The sequence below is a fragment of the Anabrus simplex genome, chromosome 9 (genome assembly GCF_040414725.1).
Source record: "Anabrus simplex isolate iqAnaSimp1 chromosome 9, ASM4041472v1, whole genome shotgun sequence".
Taxonomy (NCBI): domain Eukaryota; kingdom Metazoa; phylum Arthropoda; class Insecta; order Orthoptera; family Tettigoniidae; genus Anabrus; species Anabrus simplex.
In genome coordinates this window covers 110,193,172-110,217,384 of record NC_090273.1, presented here as the reverse complement: position 1 = coordinate 110,217,384, position 24,213 = coordinate 110,193,172, and the positions used below count along the sequence as shown (strand labels likewise).

The 24,213-nt window shown below is 41.4% G+C and overlaps 1 protein-coding gene across 1 annotated transcript in view; it reads right to left on the bottom strand.

Moving 5' to 3' along the window:
* Positions 1–24,213, bottom strand: part of chm (chameau) — an 895,896-nt gene that overhangs the window by 231,830 nt on the left and 639,853 nt on the right. The gene's annotated exons all lie outside the window — the stretch shown is intronic.

The window sequence follows — 24,213 nt, the reverse complement described above, 5'->3', positions numbered from 1 at the left end:
AGGTTTTTCTCCGGGTACTCTGGTTTTCCCCGTCATCTTTCATTCCAGCAACACTCTCCAATATAATTTTGGTTTTCCCCGTCATCTTTCATTCCAGCAACACTCTCCAATATAATTTTATGTCGCCTGCCAGTTATTAATCATTGTCCCAGAGGAGTGCGACAGGCTTCGGCAGCCGGCACAATTCCTATCTTCGCCGCTAAATGGAGGCTTCATTAATTTCATTCCTGACCCAATCGAATGATTGGAAACAGGCTGATGGACCTTATAGCCCTAAAGAAGCCTCGGAACGTTCTGAAAACAGTCTAAGTAAACTGTTTCTAATATGCTTTTCAGCTCATCCGTCACGGCCTTTTAGACACCTATAAGGTCCTTATACCGTCTTCTTTTCAGCCTTTATCTCAACCGGGGAAAGGAGACGAAACTTCAAGATGACATGTAAGGATAATATGGAGAATGTATAAGAGCTTTATCCCATTTTTCAAGTATAAGATGATCGCAGAGAAATTACATACTGGAATACACATTCATATTATTTAATGTCTGTCTGTTAGGTCATCAGCCCAGAGGCTGGTTGGATCCTCAAATAGCACCACCAAAGGTTATGCGGTTATAAGGAAACCGCAAAAGGCAATGGCAGCACCAAAATGAGGCGTACTACGCAAGACGAGGAGTGAGGTAGTTTGCCATTGCTTTCCTCACTGGGTCAGAAAGTGCTATTGCAGCACGACTGACCCTATGAGCAGCACCTTTCATAACACTCAAATGCACTAGTCGTACTCTGAATTTACTCAGCACCATACCCCAGCAGCTTCCATATTGTCACAGCCATGGATGAGACTGGGACTTCGGTGGAAGCTACACTTTACTCTGGCCTGTGCTAAGAGATGGATACAAAAGTACTGCATCCATCAAGAAATGGCAGCGGGCAAATTATTTAATATATGCATGTATGTTTGAAAAAAAATGGCGTATGGCTTTTAGTGCCGGAAGTGTCCGAGGACATGTTCGGCTCGCCAGGTGCAGGTCTTTTGATTTGATACCCGTAGGCGACCTGCGCGTCGTGATGAGGATGAAATGATGATAACGTCACATACACCCAGCCCCCGTGCCAGCGAAATTAACAAATGATGGTTAAAATTCCCGACCCTGCCGTGAATTGAATCCGGGACCCCTGTGACCAAAGGCCAGCACGGTAACCATTTAGGCATGGAGCCGGACATTTATATGCTTGTTTTACTATAAGTAAAACCTAATATAATATCGGGTGCCTAGCACCTAACGAAGTATAACCAGCCAATGTTAGATCTGTTACAGGTCGAGTGTGTCAGCAGCAGCGGAAAAAAAAAAAAAAAAAAAAAAAAAACCCACAGGTCCGGCTTTGGCCTCCTTCAGAAACAATGTCTTGGATCACGAAATCTTATGGGACGTCTGACTCTGTCGTACTTATAGTCTAACTTGTAAGTCTTGAAGAACCTGCGCGAGAAACCCAGCAGAACCGAGACTGACTGATTCCTACTCATAAAAGCTAAAGATCTTGCGCTGGTGCTAACATAAAATAACGCAAAAGCCTAGAACATATCCTTACATGTGACTGTGCGTACCGGAATGCCCAAAAGAGGAGAATGGTAGCGGAATGAAAACCCCTGAAATGGGAGAAGAAACAAAGAGCACCAAGGGGTTTGGCATACGAATAGTCCAGGGGAAGACCGAATCAAGTCCATTACTTTAATTTTTCAGGCCATTTACCATAACATATTCGGTAAATTCCATAGAAAATAGCTTTTACAGATAACCAAAATAAATTTGAAGCTTTCAGAATGCTAATAAACAGATTTAATCCAGCATGACAAGGTCACAAACGTTTACAAATTCTCTTCTCAAAAGTTAGTAAAATGTGACTTAAGCATGTTGTTCCCCTTGACCCTTCATACGCAATTTCTTCAAATAGAACCTACCTTTCCCCAAAGAGAATCAAAACGACTGAATATTTCCCTTACTTAACCCTTCATATAAACTCTAAGTCGACAGTTCGATCTTAACAGGAAGCCTATAGAATTTTATTCAATTTGGATCAACATCCATTTGAATAGGGATAGAACTAACTGGATTGAAAACGTTCGTGCATGCATTCGACTACCATTTGCCTTTCTCCCACAAATTTCTTTAATTACACACAAAACCCTTTGAATGTCTAACATTATTTTTTTCTAAGGAAGCATTTGTAATTGTTTTCTTTAAAGATTACCTGCTCTTATTACGAGCTACTTATTGCACACTCTGAACCTCCTATCTATAGGTAACACTGTGAAGACAGAATGAATCGTAGATGTAAGTAGATAACTTACAAATTACAGAAGGTCGGATCAGTTTCAATTCAGAAAACAAGGGGGCAAAAGAGAGTACAAAAATAAGACTCTTCAGAAATGTGATCGTGGAAATTATTAGGCAAAAAAAGGGAAGCAACGCGTAATGGAACTCATAACTGAAGTGGTGGCTAGTATATATGCGCCGTTTTGTCATGGAAGGAAACTCGTTAAAGCGAAGGCCCCCCATAACAACACATTATTTCAATCCTGGAAAGAAGTAAATATGATACGCTGACACAAGATCATCGTGACGTGTTAAACAAGCAAGCAAACAGACAGACGGACAGACGAACAGATCGAAGATTGCACTGAACTTACTTTCGACTTCTGTACATCTAATACAAGATAAACACGAAGTACGGGGAAAATTTTTGAGTGAACAGACAAAATTCTTATTTTATTTATACAGGGTGGTCGGAAACAACGTAAACCGGTATACAAGCGTTGGAGTGTTGGTCCTGCTAATAAAAAAATTTGAAAGAAACAATTCCGTATCGCCTTTGTCATTTTATCAGGTGCTGAAGTTAGCCAATCAAATCGCTTCGTGGGCGAACTCAAATGGGCTTTGCGAGGCGATGTTACTAAATCTGCACGTGGCTTAAAGACCGGCTTGAGAACAGTAATAGAAGAAAAAATTCGCCAGTGGTGGGAGAATTGAACACGGATCTCCAAGTTGACAGGATCACGCCATAGCAGGTACACTATACTTGGGGACAAAACATGACGGCCTCAGTTCCTGGAAGCGAGCTGGAAGCCAGCAATCAATCACGCCCTGCACCCTGCTGAGTTAAGGAGTTCTAAGTGATCCTTGTTTGGTGTGGAGAGGTTGCCACACCACTTTCTGAGCCTGAGCCTCGCGGAGCGACTGCTGTGGTTTTGTTCGAGATTCCCGACCTCATTGGGTCCTTAATCTCAACTTGACGTGTGGCTCTTAGAGCGTAGACTTTTGGTTTTATTTGGTACTTAATTTCCAGTATTTCAGGGAAGGTAGTGGAGTGGCGAACGTGGAGATATTGAAATGTGCTGGTGGCAGTTGCTTGCCGTTGTTTGCGACTTAGGAACAGGAGCCTAACTTATTTGTGCTTTGGAAGGTGCTAGCCATCAGTTGGGCTCGTTGAGAGGTTTAGAAGGGATTCATTTAAGGGGTGCGTTTTTCATTGTTGGGGCATGCAGCGTTCCTGTGTGGGACAAGGTCTTGGGTTGGGGTAGTTGGATTATGTACTGCTGGTTGGTAGGGAGATAAGATTTTTTAGCAGTTCTATAGTGGGGATAGTTTGTGATGTACGGTTTAGATAGTGCGTGGGAGAGGGCTTGTGGTTGAGGTTTAGTAGGGACGGGAGTAGTTGATTAGCTGTTTGTGGGTGGCGGAGGTGTTTGCTCGCTATGTAGTGAGCTTTTATTGCTTTTTTGACGAATGAACATCCTGGGTAAGAGGCGGCGTGTTTGCCTTTGCAGTTGGCACACTTGGCCTGTTCTCTTGGGACTGGGCAGACGGTGTGATGGTGGTGATCACCACATCTATTGCAGCGGGTTTGGATTGGACAGCTTGCTGCTGAGTGGTTGAGTTGAAGGCAATTGTAGCACATGTAAATTACGGAAGTTTGTGGGCGAGGCTTGTTTCGGGTTTGTACGGGTTCGATTCTAGGTAGATGCAGGTTGGCAGACAGGGGAGGGGGGTGTTTGTGGTTGTAACGAGGCCAGTAATTGTTGAGCGGTTTGAGGATTTTGAGATTTTTTAAACTGTGGAAAATCAGTTTGGGTCGGTACTGTGGTTGCTGGCTGAGTGATTTTAGGATCGGTTTGGATTTCCTTTTCTACGGATAGTGGTGAGGTTTGGGTGCTGATGTCCGTTCGGACGGTGGTGAGGTAGTTTGGGAGCCGCATTCACAAAATATAGGACCATCCTCCAATGTCTCTTCTTCTTCTTCTTCTTCTTCTTCTTCTTCTGTATCTTCAAGGTCTTTTTCTTCGGGTTCTTCTTCTTCTTCTGGTTTAGGGTAGCAGGCTGAGGGACAGAAGCACAGGGGTCTTGGGACATCTTTAAGTGTAAGAATGCGGAGAGTTCCTGGCCGTGATTATCTTGGAGGGTTTCACACTCTCTCTAGTCTTTACCCGTTTTTCGTGTCGAGTGCAATGGACAATTTGGCAACTCCGGCTACAGTAGACGTAGTAAATACTACAAGCCGTTAATAGACACCGGGCTGCCGCTGGAGAGTAGTTGTGTGTGCCGAGGTCGTCTTGTTTTTTTTTTTTTTACCAAAGTATACCTGAAACCAGCAGTGTATTTGTGTTTGATGCTGATTTCTACGCATCGGTAGCTGCTAGGTGATCGGTCCTTTACAGATATCTGGCACGCGTACAGTGGACTTGGACCCACATTGCAACGCAAGCTTAGTCGTGGTCGGCATCACCATGCAATGGATCGAAATGCGTTGCTGCAAGGAATGACACGGTGAGGACATCTTTCACTGTAAATCCTCCATGCCTCTGCTCCGCTTTGCTGAGCAGTGCCATAAGCTAAATGCATATCAGCAAACTCTGCATAAGAGAACCGTTGCGTGGCGATCCCGACACTGACTAAGCTTATATTGCAATGCGAGTACAATTTCACTGCATGCGTGCAAGATTTCCGTAAATGACCGATCGTCTAGCAGCTATGGATGCGTAGAAATCAGAATCAAACACAAACACACTGTGGGATTCGGTCGGTGTCACCGTAGTGTACTTGATACGGCGCGATCCTGTCAACTTGGAGGTCCGTGTTCAAATCCCACATCTGGCGAATTTCTTCTTTGATTCGTGTTTTCAAGTCGGTCTTTAGCCACGTGCAGATCTAGCAACACCACCTCGCAAAGCCCATTTGAATTCGCCCGCGAAGCGATCTGACTGGCTAACTTCAGCACCTGATAGAATGTCAAAGGCTCGAGATACTGAATTATTTCTTTCAGATTATTAATCAGCAGGACCAACGTTCTAGCGCTCATATGCACGGTTCACGTTGTTTCCGACCATCCTGTATTAATCTTGCCTGATTGCTTCTTTAATACATATGATATGTAAATTACACACATAACTAATGTTTTCGATATTAAAAAATACAATACGCCCGTATTATCGCAATTTTTGCGTCAAGAGCTTGTTAATAGACCTGCCACAAGGTAGAGACAGCAAAGCAGTTCAGTTCGCGAGCTGACATTAGCAGATGCTCTACCTGACTTCCACACAGCACCAATTTCTCTGTTCTCTCGACCAGAAACGAGAGAGAAAGAGACCATCGGGATAGAGGCAGGAAGACACCAGAATTAAGTAGACGAGGGAGAAAAAAAGGAAAACAATCAAGGTGCAGATGCAGAAAACATGTGGAAAAAGAGAATAAAAAAGTGAGATTCTAAGAAACGCGACAATGGAAATTACTAGGCAAAAAGCGGAAGCAATGCGTAATGGAACTCATAATACATAAACAGCGGGATGATTATAGTAGGTTACGGACGTGGCGAGTCTATTCGCCCTATCTAAGACAAATATTTCCAACTGATATAATAAAAGGTGCAATGATAAATTCTCTGTTTAAGCATTATCTCGTGGAAGATACCAAGCTTACGATTTCAAAGGAAGGTATACGACGTGTAAAACTCTTCTGTGCACACTCGTTAGCACACACATGAATTAGTGATAAATATAACAAAATCAAAAAAAAAAGAAGATAATTCGCCATGAGGTTATGGGCCTGCAGCTGTAAGCTTGCGTTCGGGAGATAGTGGGTTCGAACTCCACTGTCGGCAGCCCTGAAGAAGGTTTTCCGTGGTTTCCCATTTCCATACCAGGCAAATGCTGGGGCTCTACCTTAATTAACACTGCGAGACCAGGAGTAAATTTGATAATTCTACTGTGGCCAACTTATTTGGCCATGGCCATTCTTCCGCGTAGTACCTTCGGCCCCCTCGCCCGTTTCTCCAAACGGTGAATAGTTCAGCGGCTACATATGGGTAGATAAGAACGTACCGGTCTCACATACCGGGTAAGTCTAGTAACGTGCAGTTAGTGTTCATTATATCAATAATTTACAGTAATGTCCGGTTTGATTAAATTTTAAAAAGTAACAGTTGAAAAGTTCTCTCGGAAAGAGAGCTATTTCTCGGCGTAAGAATTAACACAAGAAATGTGAGAAATATTGATATGAGTATAAGAGACATCCATTACTGTAAATAAAAAAACTTAATATTGTCATGAATAATATTTTTACCTCAAAGATACAGTTAAATTATTTTTCAAATATATAATATATTGGTTCATGGTGTGGGTTACTGTTGTCACGTCCTACTTCGTGAACCATGGGCAACGGCTGAGTGGCCTAGTAAGTGGTCCTGAGAGTCGGGATACCAGTTGCTATGGAATGGGAGTGGGCATTTCGGACATATTCTGAGTCATGGCCCTCTTTGTGCTCAGACAGCTAGGACTATACAATTCATTGGTGGTCCCTAGCTCGTTAGAGGAGAGATCCTTACTTGGACTATGTGTAGGTAGTGTAGCACCCTGCTTCATGAATTTACCGAGCTCAGAACATTTTAAGCAAGCCTCGGACCTATGGGGGAGTAACGGAGTCCCACTCCCATTTGATAGGCGAAGGACTCCTTGGAAACAACTTGGCGAACGAAATGGAATTCGATGGGGAGCTATCAATATTAATGGGGTATATGGGAGAAAGTAAGTAGAACTGGCTGAGTCAGTAAAGAGGATGCACCTGGTTGTGCTAGGAGTAAGTAATATTCGGTTTAGGGGAAATAACGAGGAAGAGATAGGAGATTATAAAGTGTACTTGACGGGTGTTAGAACGGGACGGGCAGTGTATGGGGTAGGGCTGTTTATCAGGAATACCATTGCACGCAACATAGTTTCTGTTAGGCACGTAAATGAGCGAATGATGTGGTTAGATTTGGCAGTTGGAGGAATTAGGACGAGAATTGTCTCAGTGTATGCACCATGTGAGGGTGCAGATGGGGATGAATTTGGCAAGTTTTATGAAGCATTGAGTGACATCGTAGTCAGGGTCAACAGCAAGGACAGGATAGTGCTAATGCACGATTTCAATGCGAGAGTTGGAAACAGAACTGAAGGATACGAAAGGGTGATTGGTAAATGTGGGGAAGATATGGAAGCTAATGGGAATGAGAAGAGTTTGCTGGTCTTCCGTGCTAGTAAGGGTTTAGCAATTACGAATACATTTTTCAAACATAAGGCTATTCACCGCTACACATGGGAGGCTTGGGGTACCAGATCCATAATAGACTATATCTTAACCGACTTCGAATTCAGGAAGTCTTTTAAGAATGTACGAGTTTTCCGGGGATTGCTCGATGATACAGACCACTATCTCATCTGTAGTGAACTAAGTATCTCCAGGCCTAGGATAGAGAAAGTGAAATCTGTCTGCAAACGAATAAGAATAGAAAATCTCCAGGACGAGGAAATTAGACAGAAGTACATGTATATTATCAATGAGAAGTTTAGAACAGTAGACAGTGGGCAGGTTCCGGCTGTAGAAAGAGAATGAGTGGCATATAGGGATGCTGTAGTAGAAATAGCAAGGGAATGCCTTGGAACAACTGTGTGTAAAGATGGGAAAAAGCGAACATCTTGGTGGAATGATGAAGTGAGAGAAGCTTGTAAACGTAAAAAGAAGGCTTATCAGAAACGGCACCAGACAAGGGCTGAGGCAGACAAGGACTTGCACGTAGATGAAAGAGACAGGGTGAAAAAAAATGTTGTTGAATCCGAAAAGAAGTCATGGAAAGATTTTGGTATAACCTGGACAGGCTATGTCAAGCAGCAGGGAATACTTTCTGGACAGCAATAAAGAAAGGGAGGGAAAAAGGAAATGAGCAGTGTTTTGAGTAATTCAGGTGAACTCATAATAGATCCCAGGGAATCACTGGAGAGGTGGAGGGAATATTTTGAACATCTTCTCAATGTAAAAGGAAATCTTCTTGGCGGTGTTGCGAACACCCAAGCTCTTGGGGAGGAGAAGTTCGTCAAATTACGCTTGAGGAAGTGGAAAGGATGGTAAATAAACTCCACTGTCATAAAGCAGCAGGAATAGATGAAATTAGACCTGGAATGGTGAAGTATAGTGGGAATGCAGGGATGAAATGGCTTCACAGAGTAGTAAGATTAGCATGGAGTGTTGGTAGGGTACCATTAGATTGGACAAAGACAGTTAATTGCACCTATCTATAAGCAATGGAACAGGAAGGTATCTCACTGATTAGTATACCAGGCAAAGTATTCACTGGCATCTTGGAAGGGAGGGTGCGATCAGGGGCGAAGCGTCAGAGAAGACAGGGTAGACAGCGTGTACCCTTAACATTTTGTGAACGAAATATTTTCTAGTTAATTCAATTACTTTTCAGAACATTAATTATTTCCACATTCGTGACGTTATGGTATTCCCCACTTTACGTATTTTCATCTCACTTCGGCAAAGCTAGGGCTCGCGTCAGTTACACGAAGCACGTAGGCGAAAGTAGACGCTGTCCATTCTGTGTATGTATGTTCCCTTTGATTTTCAAAGCTTTCAGATAGAGCAACACTAATGCTATCTGTAGGTGCTGACTGTGGAACTATGACTTTCCTATAGCGAGAATTCTCCGCCCAGTAGACAGACTTACCAGCGTCTCTTCTTGCTCTCATTGGCTAGTATTTGGATTTCAGTTATAACGGTGCTCTTAATGGCCACCATCTCAGACATGGTTTTAATGTAATTAATTTGAAATTACTTTATTGTAAGACACGTCTAAAATAAAATAATAATATTCAAATACGAAGTATAACCAACTTACGCCTAATATATGCAGTGGTGTAGGTTAAGGAAAACTCAAAGTACTTCAAGTACATGCATTTTCTTGCCCGCCAATATTATTTACGGTATTATAACCCCAACAACTATTGGCTTACATTCTTAAAAGTGAACTCCAGAGTGCGCATACGGAAACAAACAAAATTGCTTAACTTAATGCTGTATATTCCGTTTACGCCAGTTTCTAGGGAACGCTCTGTCCGGCTCCATGGCTAAATGGTTAGTGCGTTGGTCTTTGGTCCAGAGGGTTCCGGGTTCGATTACCGGCCGGATCGGGGATTTAAACCTTAATTGGTTAATTCCAAAGCCTATGGGGCTGGTTGTATGTGCCATCTTCAGCATTAGAATTCATCGTATGTACGGCCTTATCCTCACAGACGCGCAGGTCGCCTATACGGCGTCAAATCGAAAGACTTGCACCAGCCCCATCAGAGGCCACACGCCATTATTATTATTATTATTATTATTATTATTATTATTATTATTATTATTATTATTATAGTTATAGTGAATGCGCTATGAGTACCTTCAAACGAATTAAAACCTATTTAAGAAAGTCGATGACCAACCAGAGCCTGTCCAACTTGGGAACTAGCTATAGAGAAGGAACTGCTGTGGCATCTTAACAAGACGCCTGACTTCAAGACGAGAGTAACAGATATATTTGCTCAAATGAAGGGCAGGCAGATTGAACTCATTTACAAGAATATTGTTTAAGGTGACTTGTACGGAAATCTATTCTTTTATTCTAGAAGTATTTTGTTATTTGACAACACCCGCTGCCTATTTAGTCTATATTTAAAAATAAAACGAATGCACGCATAGTTATAGGTTGTTATAGGGTTCGTCTTAGTTTCAGAACCATTAATATAATATCGAATACAGATCTGTATTCGTTGAAAACAAAATTCCATATATAATATGATTAAAATAGATTAAATAAAATAATCTCTGTCTACCTCCTTACTTGGTTCACGCTTCGCCACTGGGTGCGATCAGTCGTTGAGAAGAAGTTGGATGAAAACCAGTGTGGTTTCAGACCACAGACGGGCTGTCAGGATCAGATTTACAGTATGCGCCAGGTAATTGAAAAATGCTACGAGAGGAATAGGCAGTTGTGTTTACGTTTCGTAGATCTAGAGAAAGCATATGACAGGGTACCGAGGGAAAAGATGTTCGCCAGACTGGGGGCCTATGGAATTAAAGGTAGATTACTCAAATCAATCAAATCAAAGGAATTTATGTTGACAATTGGGCTTCAGTGAGAATTGATGGTAATATGAGTTTTTAGTTCAGGGTACTTACTGGGGTTAGGCAAGGCTGTAATCTTTCACCTTTGGTGTTCGTAGTTTACATGGATCATCTGCTGAAAGTTATAAAATGGCAGGGAGGAATTCAGTTAGGTGGATATGTAATAAGCAATCTGGCCTATGCTGACGACTTGGTCTTAATGGCGGATTGTGCCAAAAGCCTGCAGTCTAATATCTTGCAACTTGAAACTTTTTTTTTTTTTTGCTATTTGTTTTACGTCGCACCGACACAGATAGGTCTTATGGCGACGATGGGATAGGAAAGGCCTGGAATGGGAAGGAAGCGGCCGTGGCCTTAATTAATGTACAGTCCCAGCATTTGCCTGGGAAAACACGAAAAACCATCTTTAGGGCTGCTGACAGTGAGGTTCGAACCTACTATCTCCCGAATGCAAGCTCACAGCTGCGCGCTCCAGACCCGGTTCAACTTGAAAATGGGTGCAATGAGTATGGTATGAAAATTAGCCTTTCGAAGACTAAATTAATGTCAGTAGGTAAGAAATTCCACAGAATTGAATGTCGAACTGGTGATACAAAGCTGGAACAGGTAGATAATTTCAAGTATTTAGATTGTGTGTTCTCCCAGGCTGGTATTATAGTAAGTGAGATTGAATCAAGGTGTAGTAAAGCTAATGCAGTGAGCTCGCAGTTGCGAAAAACAGTGTTCTGTAAGAAGGGAGTCAGCTCCCGGACGAAACTATCTTTACATCGGCCTGTTTTCAGACCAACTTAGCTTTACGGGAACGAAAGCTGGGTGGACTCAGGATATCTTATTCATAAGTTAGAAGTAATGGGACATGAAAGTAGCGAGAATGATTGCTGGTACAAATAGGTGGAAACAATGGCAGGAGGGTACTCGGAATGAGGAGATAAAGGCTAAGTTAGGAATGGACTTATGGATGAAGCTGTACGCATACACCGGCTTCGGTGGTGGGGTCATGTGAGGCGAATGGAGGAGGATAGGTTACCTAGGAGAATAATGGACTCTTATGGAGGATAAGAGAAGTAAAGGGAGACCGAGACGACGATGGTTAGACTCAGTTTCTAACGATTTTTAAAGAATAGAGGTATAGAACTAAATGAGGCCACAGCACTAGTTGCAAATAGAGGATTGTGGCGTCGTTTAGTAAATTCGCAGAGGCTTGCAGGCTGAACGCCGGAAAGGCATAACGGTCTATAATGATGTATGTATGTATGTATGTATGTATGTATGTATGTATAATATATCGGTCTCAAAGACCTCATGACTCTCATAATGTCCAGAAGAGGGACGGCTCCATTGCAATGTTAAGCCCACGGTCGCTTTCTTCCCACTTGTAGCACTTTCCTATCTCATCGTTACCATTGAGACCTATCAGTGTCGGTGCGAAATAAAGGCAATTGTAAAAAAAAAAAAAAAAAAAAAAAAAAAAAAAAAAAGTAGGTTTCAAACAGAACATTTCTCAGTGAAATTTAATATATTCACTTATTCACGTCAGTCTCAAGCTAAAACAAGCATGTACTTTATGTGACTGTTGATATCATGATCAGAGCCACGAGACCTTCAATCTTACGAAAAATCTGAACCACAGGAACGTGATTTTTTATTGCAACAAAAATTCCACTTGAGTATTTACACAATCTTTTGAGTCACATTAACCCGTTCCAATTTTTCTTATTTTATTCAGTATCATGTTAATATTTATCTTATAGTCGTCGAGTGTTTCCAATTATTTCAGATCGTACGCGCATTTACTTTTGAATTCTGAGCAGTTCCCACCTTCGCAAGACGAAAGGTTAACTTACGTCCCACTGCACAATAGCAGACTGAGAATCGGTACAGTTTGTAGATCTGAGATACTAATTTCAACGATAATAATGGCTACAGTGAGAGTGAATTTCCCTCGGAGTCCCCCCCCCCCACCCATTCACACTACCGGTGATTGGGTAGGGGGAGGGGGCGAGGGGGCCGTCACCCCATCCCCAACTCTGTAGAGAAAACATTACGTCTTTTTTACACTTTAAGCAATTTGCACAAGCCCTTATCTGCTATTCCTTTCCTTTATTTTCTTTAATTATTGACAAAATCATTAGCGGAAATATGCACAAAATGTCATTCGTCGCGGCTAACCGATTTGTATAGCGCTACGGCAAGTAGTGGAGAGGAGACTTTGCATGTGCTGTGAGGAAGGGTAGCAGGAGTATTTAAATATTTTTTCCCCCCAAGGTCAAGGGAGAATGTCCGCCGGCATTCGTCAGTCTGGCAGTCTCTTTAGTGTCCGTTAGTTTCTTAGTGTCAAATAATAAATGAATTTTTTCTGAGCCTCCGCGGCTCAGGCGACAGCGCATCGGCCTCTCACCGCTGGGTTCCGTGGTTCAAATCCCGGTCACTCTATGTGAGATTTGTACTGGACGAAGCGGAGGCGGGACAGGTTTTTCTCCGGGTACTCCGGTTTTCCCTGTCATCTTTCATTCCAGCAACACTCTCCACTATCATTTCATTTCATCCGTCAGTCATTAATCAATGCTCCAGAGGAGTGCGACAGGCTTCGGCAGCCGGCACAATTCATATCCTCGCCGCAAGATAGGGGCTTCATTTATCCCATCCCTGACCCGGTCACTGGCTGAAAAAGAGGTTGTAGGTTTTCATTTTCATTAAATGATTTTTAATTGTGTAATCCACCTCCATACTTATATTTAATTGAAATTGTAATTTCAACGGGAGATAATATCAACCTTCCCTTTACTGGACTAAATTCTTTCTTTGTGTTATTTTTTTTATTTTTTTATTAACATATTCATTAACTGCATGCTCCATTACAATTTAAGTAATACTACATGCATAAGTATTCTTTTGTAGTCGTGATTACATTTTCTATTAATTATGTTACCTATACCTACATGTCTGATTGTAATGTGTCTAGCCTAGAAACATCATGTTACAGGTTTTCTTTTTTCAATGAAAGTGTTCTTTCTTGACATAACTATGCCCTACGCCAGGTCATCAAAATTGATACCTTTCACGAACAGTTTAAAGAACTTCAAGTATTTACCTATAAGTTCATTCTTGCTTGTAGGCCAGTGGCCTCCTGAATTGGTTACATTTGTCTTTAGTTTTATACTTTCGTGTTTTAATAATTCACACTCATATAGGATGTGGTCCACACTTTGCGTTTCTTCGCCACACCGACACGTCGCATGCTCTTGGATTTTAAATCTATGCAGATAGGTCCCTATTTTTCCATGCCCTGTCATCATAAGCGTCATATTGTGGCTTAAGATAATTTTTGAGTCAAGTCTTGCTTTAACACTTGGGAAATATGTTTTCGTTATTGATCCATTGGAAGTTTCTCTCCACTCCTCTTCCCACAACTGTCAACTTCTCTCACGCAATACCATTTTTACTGCACCATCAGGAATTTTATCGAAAGTCACTTCTAGGTCTGCCCTGTTGGCTGCTTGTTTCGCCAATTGATCAGCAGTTTCGTTGCCTTCTGTGCCGACATGAGCCTTAACCCACGTGAAGTGTATTTCCCAGTTTTGTAGTTGTAGGTCTCTCATCTTCCTTCTGATCTCTTCTACGAGATTGTTGCTTTTTCCATTGTGTTTGCGTAGGTTCAGGGTTTTTTTTTTTGTTACTATCAGTGTAAATAATTGCTGCTCTATTTTCGTGGTTGATGTCTTGTAATTTCTCCAGTGCCTTCAATATTGAGTATTGTTCCGCTTGATTATCTGAACAGGTATTGCGTAATTTGAATTGGTATTGTTGAGGAGGTCAGTGACTGTACAGAATTATTCCAGATCCAACTCCAGCCTCACTTTTGCTTCCATCTGTATAGATTTGGAATGGGTAGTGTTTGTTAAGTAATTGTATTTAATATGCGGCGTGGTTTATTTATGAGATCTGGTAGTTTTATTGTATAGCACTGAATCAAAATCTAAAAAACTTTTTACCGCACTTAAGTTGGTAAACTGTCAACCTTTACCTCTCTCTGTCGAAATTAAAAAAATTACCATTTTGTAGGTTTCTAGGTTTCGTTTTCAGTTTTGATGTATATAACCCCCTCCCCCCCCCCCCCCCTCCCCGCACTGTCTGCTATATCCCACAAACCTGGGTACTTTCTGTTGCCTGAAAATTTTTTGCCCCCTGCTCTCACACTTCTAATTCCCTTCTAATGCCCATTCAAACAGCGTAAATGCTCGTGTAATACCTCTGCCCTCTCCCAGGCACAACCAAGTCGTTTTCCGCGGTGCTGCATGCAGGTTTCAGCGCGGTGCCGACTCGGAAGCGTTGTTTGTCTTTATAGTAAAAATGGTGGCAAGTACATGCGCGCCTTTTTGTCAGGAAAGAAAACTTGTTAAAACGAAACCCTTCCACGCCAACAAATTATTTCATTCATATTTCTTCATGGAATGAAGCGGTGGTGCAATTTGTTTAATTTGTAACAACGAAATTACAAGTGGTGAAACAGTTAACCTTCAGCGCAACTTTAATATACTGCATCTTAAAAAGGTAATTCAACTCCTGAAAATAAAGAACGCACAACACAGCATAAACCCGTGGCGCAACAGCTGTTAGAACCATGACCTGCCAAGACCACTGCTGATCGATCAGATGGCCTGTAGATGTGTTTCACGACATCATCAGCTGTATTGTTTAGCTTCCTTGACCGAGTGCGCTGCCTCTCGTATCAGGCAGCTCCTCAGTTGGTCTCACGAGGCTGGATGAAGCCCGTTCCAGTCCAGCATTAATGCCCCCGAACAGGCTGGGAATCGAACCTTGGACCTCCGGGTAAGAGACAGGCAATGAAAGTATCACGCGAAACAATTACGGTTTGAGAACTCAAACTTCAAAATTACAAACTTGTATTCTATTAGGAATTGTGGTCATTTAAATATACCATTTTAACTATCATAATATGCTGCATAAACTAAAACAATCTCATTTTTCGTAAGCAACAGAAAAGGTCATCGACTATGTTAAAAAATCCAAGTACTTAATTCTCATAATCTCTTCGGAACCACTAGGCTGCAAGCAAAAGCAAACCCTGCATCATTATAACGTTTCAGCCAAGCAGTGAATTTCAACGCTTGGAAATGCTACAAGAAAATACTAAGTAGGAATATTTGAAGTGGATCATTTCAAGCTCTTAAGTGGATTGTGTGAGATGCACTGCACTTGTTTTCCTCTCAGCACGACTTCTAAGGGTTATCATTTGCCTTACCGACATCTCTGATGTTTCCTTTTACGTCTCATTCTCTTTCCCCAACGTCCAACTCTCACTACCATATATATGCTCCAGAGAAAGGTTTCTACAACAAGAATCAGTATAACTGTGCCTGCTCCTAAACAAGTTCCTTTTATTTGTAAATGCTTTCCTGCCAGATAAATTCTTCTCTTAATTTCATAGGTACTCCTTGTTTTTCCCTGTAATTTAACTTCACTTGTTCTATCCTCGATGTTTCCAATCGTAATGTTTGCATTTAGTGCTTTACCATTTTTGGTAATTAGTATTACTTCGGTCTTCTTTATCTTAAATGTTATGTTTTTATCAAGTTAGGGCCATGATTTGTTGGATTAGCACCTACTAAATGTTTGGACGATTGTGCTTAGCAGCCACAACGATATATACGAGGAGTGGGACGTAAGTCATGGTAATAACTGGGGCATTATTTTATTTTATTTTATTTTGCCGTTATGCGCTTCTCGGCGCCACAAGCTCACATCCTATGCAGTCTGCTGAGAGCTTTATCAGTGTAAGGTTCCAATGCCATTTTCATTATGCGAGCGCGTATATACAAAATATCTTCATAAAGTACAGGAAATCTTGTGTGAAAACACGCGCTGGCCGCATTACGGCAAAGTGCTTGGCGGGAGACAGGCTCGCAGCGCAGGCAACCGGGCAAGTGAGAACCCCCCGAATAGATAAAATAATGTCCCTGTATTTCCCGCCACATTTGTACGGTGCTACCATACAGCAGTCGTAAAGTTCTGGAAAAGCATTATATTCATAGTAGGGCCTACATGGACACAGCACGAGATGCCGGTAAGTTGGACAGGTACCACGCACAGGGCGATGGGACTGCAGTAGTGAGACAGGAATCAGGCTCTGTGCAGAAAGGATGTGGCAAGGCAAGAACAATGTGAGTACATCTTACTGGCCGTTCGCCGGGGTCGCAATGCCAAAAGAATGTCATAGAGAGGTTGTGGAAGCTGTGGAGAATAATGCTCTTCCGTAACGAACCGCAGCGAGATGGGCATCAGTATTTCAGCATGGACGTGAAACAAGTAGCAACGTGCAACGGTTCGGAAGATCTGTTAGTATCCGCACCAATGTGTCACGAGCTTGGACCTGTACAGAAGATGGACACTAATTGAGTCACAAGCTGAAACATACATCCTTCTCCATGAAAACGCCACGCTACATGCAGCGGAGGCTGTACGGAGGCAACTTCTGCGCTGAGCGTGGGAATTACTGGAACACCCGCCATATTTACCGAACCTGTCTCCGCGATATTTTGGCTTCATCCCAACCGTTTAAGGACCACTGCGTGGAAGACGGTTTTGGGCACGAGAGGATATTGCCAACTCTGTGAAATATGAGACTGCAAAATTCACATATGGTGAGGCGACTGGTATCAAACGTCGCTCGCACAAGTGGCAACGTGTTGTGGACAATCTAGGGGACTACTCTGAGGGTTTACCGTAAAGGTTACTGGACTCTCTAATAAACATTATGTAGCACAAGGTTTCCATGGTTAACAGTTTCCTTGCTGTATATCCTACACCTGGTAAACCTACTCGGCATATGTAGCACAAGGTTTCCATGGTTAACAGTTTCCTTGCTGTATATCCTACACCTGGTAAACCTACTCGGCATTATTCATACACTCCACGTTTCCCACTCCCATCTGTATATCTCCATTTGTCTGGTAGCTCCCACATTAGTGCGGAAAAAATAGTTGTACCCAACGTAGTTTAATTTTTAATTTGATTACGAACAAAACACTGAAAAACAAACTTTTCTCTTAACAATTCAAGGAATCTTAACGCTATTTCATTCACAGCTTTACTAATTACCATTTGGCATGGAGCTGGCAAACATTCTGTCAGCCCACCTCGCAATGGATATGACGAGGAGAGTCGACGCCCTCTGTAACTAGTTATCTACCCAAGGTCAGTTTTAAATCACGGCAGAGTTAAGTGATGATGACATACAGCGACGACAATAATGTATTATAAATTCTCAGCAGCTTAAAATAGAACTCTTGACTAGACAGACACAACTGGTCGTCATGATGTTGGTCAAGAACGTTTAGCGAACTGATTAAATCAGTATAAATAATGTGTTATTAATAATGGTTTGTGTTCACCTTTAATTAATTCCACATCGGCTTATAGCAAATTTGATACTGGTCCGCCTGCAGCAATTATAGTAGGAGCCCCTCAAAGAAATTTTATGAAGCATACATTTAACTGCAGCAAATACAAACAAAACTTTAATGCAAACTATATTACTAGAATACAGTACAGGATGTGCAAAATACCAACCGTATCATTACAAAACTAATTCACAGATTTTGTTTTTAAAATCAAATATTTTGTGAGGATTGAAATACATCAACTTCTATCTTTTGTTTTTATATGTTTAAAACTTTAGTGTACTCCCATCAAAGTCTAAAGAAAATGGGCCATGCGGCGTGCTTTCTGGGATGAAATGTATTCATGATTTTACTGACATCAGTGGATCTTGCCCTTTCATCTATGCGGAAGAGTCTGATTTCAGTGAGTCTGTCTTGGGTCATATCATTTCTAGTTTCGCTGGAACAAACGGATCAGGAAGAGCTTGATAATGGTAAGACACCGTGCATAAGTCTGGGACACTTGCAACTATAACTGAGCATTTTTTGATTTAATGACGTTAGGCCTCGGAAGACCATGCGGCCAGCATTCACAGAGTGAGCATACATTTGTGGTACATACATTTCGTGGTTGAAAAGAAAAATCATATGTTATAAATTAATATTACAGTCTGATAAATATTGGCAAATTACAGCGCAAAATTGTGGAGGAAGGTTAGATAACAGGATGGCAACTGAAATTGGCAGTGGGGTATTTAACTTCACCATAGAAGAGTACAGATCGTTCTGTTATTGGGGGTACTTCTTACAGGACATTATGGTGTGGTTCAAGTCGGCTATTTCGCCACGGTCTTCTGGGCAGTGAGGGTTGTCGAAGACCTTGATCCTGTGTAGATGACTTGGATAGCATCCATGCCCCAGACGCATTCTAATTAAAGATGAAAGATGTCTACGAGTTAGTTTCAATTTCTTCAGCCATATTTGCGTTGGTATGGTGGGCTGCTATAATTGAGTTATCTACTACTAATAGCTCTGTCAAGTCAGTTACAGAGGTTGTCATTGTGATTTCTTTTCTTCAGTGTGTTTTGTGAGAGAGAGCGTGCCGCTCATGTTACGAGAGACGGCTATGCTAGACTCAACATAATAATAATTGCACCTAGATGCATTCACCTGATATTTACTTACGAATTCAATTGTAAAAACAATCCCTTTCAATCCATTATACAAAAGCATCGTTATATAACCTTTCCCGTCCAGAATGGCATACCGGTAAATTTATTTATTTTTGCGGGGAATTCTGCGGACCACCTTAAGCCCCAGACTTGCCTTCACGTTACACCATTGGTCTACTTCCCTATATACCAACAGAACATTTTTCGTTTCAATGTAAACCCTAATATTATTTTGCCAACTGTTCCAAGCATCTATACAGCGCCCACTACAGTTAAATACAGTAGAGACAATACGCGACACATCCGGATTTAGCCTTGTTGAAATGGGAGACAATTCGCAAGTGGCGCTCCTAGTACCGTGAACTGGAAATTCGCACTAAATTTAAATATCAATGGAAAAGCATATGCGGAAATGGATAAATAAATTACGTCTAGAAAGAAAGTGTTATTAAGAAATTAACTTCAAAGTTGCTAAAGCAATTTCGGATAAATGAATGAATTATTTAACAGGTTTTTGTTTAAAGACTGAAATTAGACATATAATCAAGATGTGAAATGAACCGCATTACGTTTTTAGCTTTAGCACTCCTGCCTGAACTTTCACGGCTAGATTTGTATTTTTTCTCACTTTAAAAAATTGTATCATCATATTAAGACACTTGTCAGTAAAATTATCAGCACATTCCTTACGCACATGATTCAATGAATTAACATTGAGCTGGACAATTTTCCTCTCAACTTGAAGCCTACTAACAGAAAGAAAATCTATAAATTTAGCCTCAAAAACATTCCAAATTTCCCTATAAGCAATACTTGTCATTACATTAGGGTAAAGCAAATTTGCATCATCATATTTTTTCAACAAAATATGTACATTTCTTAAGTCACCCATATTTTCTTCAGTACTTGACAACGCAACTTGGAACACAACCAGCCACACACATATGCATATGCATTTTCCTGAATTAAGTCAAAACCCACAGATCACACCTACAACACATCGGTATTGAAGGTTAACTGCTGCACTATACAATAAAATAAGCTTATTATATTTTAAGCAAATTAAAATATGGGGCGCGCAGATCAGAAGTTTAGGAAGTACTATAAAAATGCTCTTGTAACTGGAAGAATATATATACAAACACAATATTTACTTACATTTTCTTGTCACGACGGAAACGGAAGAAAGACCGTGAATCCTTCAGCACTTAATAGTTATTGCAGCCAAACACAGCACATATCTTTCCACTCATATTGAGAGGAGGCATAAAGGAATGACACACGCTACTACTTACTTATGTCAGCTTAATGCAAACGCATAAATAACGCCAAAAACTTCACAAACAAATGCACGTGCTCTTATGACAGAATCAGTAACTCCAGGTCACTCCGCTAGACAGAGCTCTAATCAATCACTGTCCCTCGATATTTCGCAGACTGTCGCGTACTGCACTATTGCTAGAGCCCTGCGCGGATAAACAAAACATTAACCTCATCCGCTCCGCATCCGCGAATGCTTATCCACATCCGCGAATGGTTATCCGCGGATATTGTAAATATTTAACTATATTACTCCGAAGGGATTGAAACGGATAGATCTGTTAACATACACAATAGGTCTGATACCTGGCACCAAACCCTCTACAGTGACAACTACTGACATGTTCAGCAGTTCTCTTTCGGAACTTTTGTTCCTCCCTTCCACTAATTGCGGACAGGAGCCAGTTAGGCTTAAGTCAGATTTACGGCTTATGGGCTCACGAATAAAATTAGAAGGAATTTTAGCAGAAGCGATTGGGGTAAATTTTCATTCATTAGGAAGGGCGTGAAGGAGTGGAACAGTTTACCAGGGGTAGTGTTTAATCCTTTTCCAAATTCTGTACAGATATTCAAAAAGAGAATAAACAACAACAGAGAAAATAAATGAAATGTTAGGGGGCATTCGACCAGTGCGGGTTATTGTAAATAAAAAATGTGTGTGAATAAATTAATTCCATCCCCTGGTATATGGAGTTTGGACAGCCGAAGTAGGGGACTGCCTGTAGGGGTGAAGTACAGTGGGGACTTCGAGGGCTCTGGGACCGCTACGGTAGCTGTGAAGGCCCTTCAGGAGCTCTGAAAAGTGGTGGCAAAAAGGGGCTCTGGTTAAGATGCAGCAGGTCGTTATGCTACTTAGGTTCCAAAGTCGGTAAAAAAAAAAAGTAATGTAAATCTTAATCTTATACAGTTGTATAGTATTATTTGAAGTAATTCCGCATACTGTATATGAGTTGTCTATGTTTGTAAGTACAGGGGATGTTATAAGTAGAATTTTGTAAACAATATAAATTCATTAAGGATGAGCTGTGTGTTTAATAGAAAAAATTGTTAGCATAAATTGTATAATATTGTATTCTAGGAAAATTTTCTTCTTCTCTTGTTAATTTAAAATTTAGTGCTTGACAATAATGTATTTTAGTGTACCATTTGCCACCGAGGTAGACACCTCATTTGCAAATAAAGAGATTTTGATGTGATTTGATTTGAATATCACCATTCTCCCATATCAGTCTCAAGGGTCGCCTAAACACAGGTAAAAGTAAGAGGGTACCTGAGTGAAAATCGATAAGCTTCATTATTTAGAAATTATCAGCAAAATTATCCGCAGTGCCATACCAAGACACTAACTTCGCGGATATTCACATCCGTGCAGGGCTCTAGCTATAAAGGCTAGTACACACCAAGCGACAACGTTGCGGAACACGTGTATCGCAACAAGTCCCAGGGATGTCCTGCGACATTTTTTCCGTATTTGGGACTGTCGCGATACAAAAGTTGCATGTCGCAGGTCTCCCATTCGAAATGGGATACATGATACAAACGTTGCGCAACATGATGCAGTCTGGACGTGTCACGAGACAAAGTCCCGGGACACGCCGATGCCAGTGTGCTGATAGGCGCCACGTGTTGGTGTTATGTTTCGTGTTCTGTTGTTTTGCGAGGGAAACTACTCTAAAAATCATTGAGGATTTACACACCCTGCCTTGACTTTGGGATGTTATGTCTACCGAGTATAAAAAAAGGAGGCAAATGGAGGGAAACAAAGGAGTCTCTGGCTAAAAGGTTCACTGTGTCCATTCACGAGATGGAGAAAAAGATTCACAACATTAAAAGCACATACAGCAATTTCTTGCGCCATTTCGCGCCGATTCCTGTGGTGCAACTGACTATACAGATGTGGACGCAGGACATTGTATCGCAACAGTCTAGGGACAGTGTCTCGCAACTGTCCCCATACAATGTCCAGCGACTTTGTCGCTAGGTGTGTACTAGCCTTAACACAATAGAGCATAATTTCAAGCAAAATATATATGACAATACGTCCAGAGAATTTTTTTCATTTCCATTTATACCCTAATGTTATTCTGCCAACTGTTTCAGGTGTCTTCCATAATAAGGCATAAAATTGGAGTAAAGGACGTATAAAAGACTGTTAAGTTCCGAGAAGTGGAGCTGGACACGTGGCTAGATCTGATCTTCATCCATGGACAAAGGCATCAGAGAGATTGACAACGGAGAAGACGACGTCCATTGTCTGGGTGATGCAGTGTGAGGCAAACCGTAGGGCCATTGTGGATGAGAACTGGCCAAGGCAGCAGAATCTATAGTCGGCGTCAACGTAAGTCCTAAGCGGATAATACCTGTAGTCAACTCAACAACTTAGGAAAATATCTTTCGGGGTGTGAACATTTTCTCTCTTTTCCCTTCTCCATCTCGGTTTTCCTCCTGAATCTGGCGGATAACGTAAGCGGCTTTCATGTACGTAGTAACATCTATAACATCAAAGGGACTGCTTAGGACTTGAGCTGAATCGGAGTATAGCAGACGAATAAAGAAAATACTGATAGAGAAAAGCACATTCCAATTCCTGCAGAAACGATCTATGTAACAGATTTATCTGACATCGAATCATTACTAAAGCATCAGTATTGGCTTTATCTCTGTTTATTTCAATTCACACACGAAATCATGTGAGGAGAAGAATCCTTTGAAAGTAATTTCACTGGAAAATGCACATTTCTACCACCGATCCCAAACCTCCAGGACCTAGAGTCCATCATAACGTTAATTATAGTGTGAAGGATACTTTTGAAGGTTTTTTTTAACGGATCGCTGACGTTGAAATTGCACGAAATATCTACACAAAAATAACTTAACACTTTATAACGCATGATTCATGGTTTACGAAAGCTGATTAGGTTAATATTTAGAAATATATTGGTGAAAGATGATTCCGTAAATATTTTAAAATATTTTCCGTGTTATTATTATCAGCGTATGGCAAGGAAATTATATACATAATAAAACATTGATTCACTTTAGGCATTAGTGTTATCTGTTATCATATCTGAATGTCCAACTTTTGAATCTGTAATACATTTCGTACAGTTCTGACGATGCATGGATATTGTGTTTTACTGAGGGTAAATTATTCATATATATATATTACACTAATTGTTGTGTACAGTAAGTAATCTATATTAATTCCTCCGTCAGCTCTCAATAATACTCGTGTGGGCCTAACTTTCTTTTCAGAATGTCGGTAAACTATTTTACGAGTGATCATGCGATTCGAAATGCTCCTTAACAGAGGCCATAACACGTGTGATTAATAAGGGACAAGTCCCGCCTGGTGTCAGTAGCGCAACAGCAGTGGTTCGAAATGGCGGATCGTATTCTCCCTCCGCCGCCTGCGAGGTTCGGAATGTGATAAGTTTCTACGGAAATTGCGAAGGGCCATTCAAAATAAGAGGCATGGAATACTGAGTGCAGGTGTTGTGTTGATTCACGGCTATGCTCGACCACATACGGCTCGGCGCTCAGCAATTCGGTGTCCATTCGGAGGTGTTCCCACCATTTCCACCATCGTATGTCCTGTTGTCTGTGCCGAGGTCAACGCCCACTTGATGTTTACAAACCATCACGGCCTTCTGGCCCCATCTTGGCAGGTTCGATCCTGGCTCAGTCCGGTGGTGTTTGAAGGTGCTCAAATACCGTCAGCCTCGTGTCGGTAGATTTACTGACACGTAAAATAACTCCCGCGGGACAAAATTTCGGCACCTCGGTGTCTCCGAAAACCCACAAAGTAGTTAGTGGGACGTAAAGCCAATAGCATTATTATTATTATT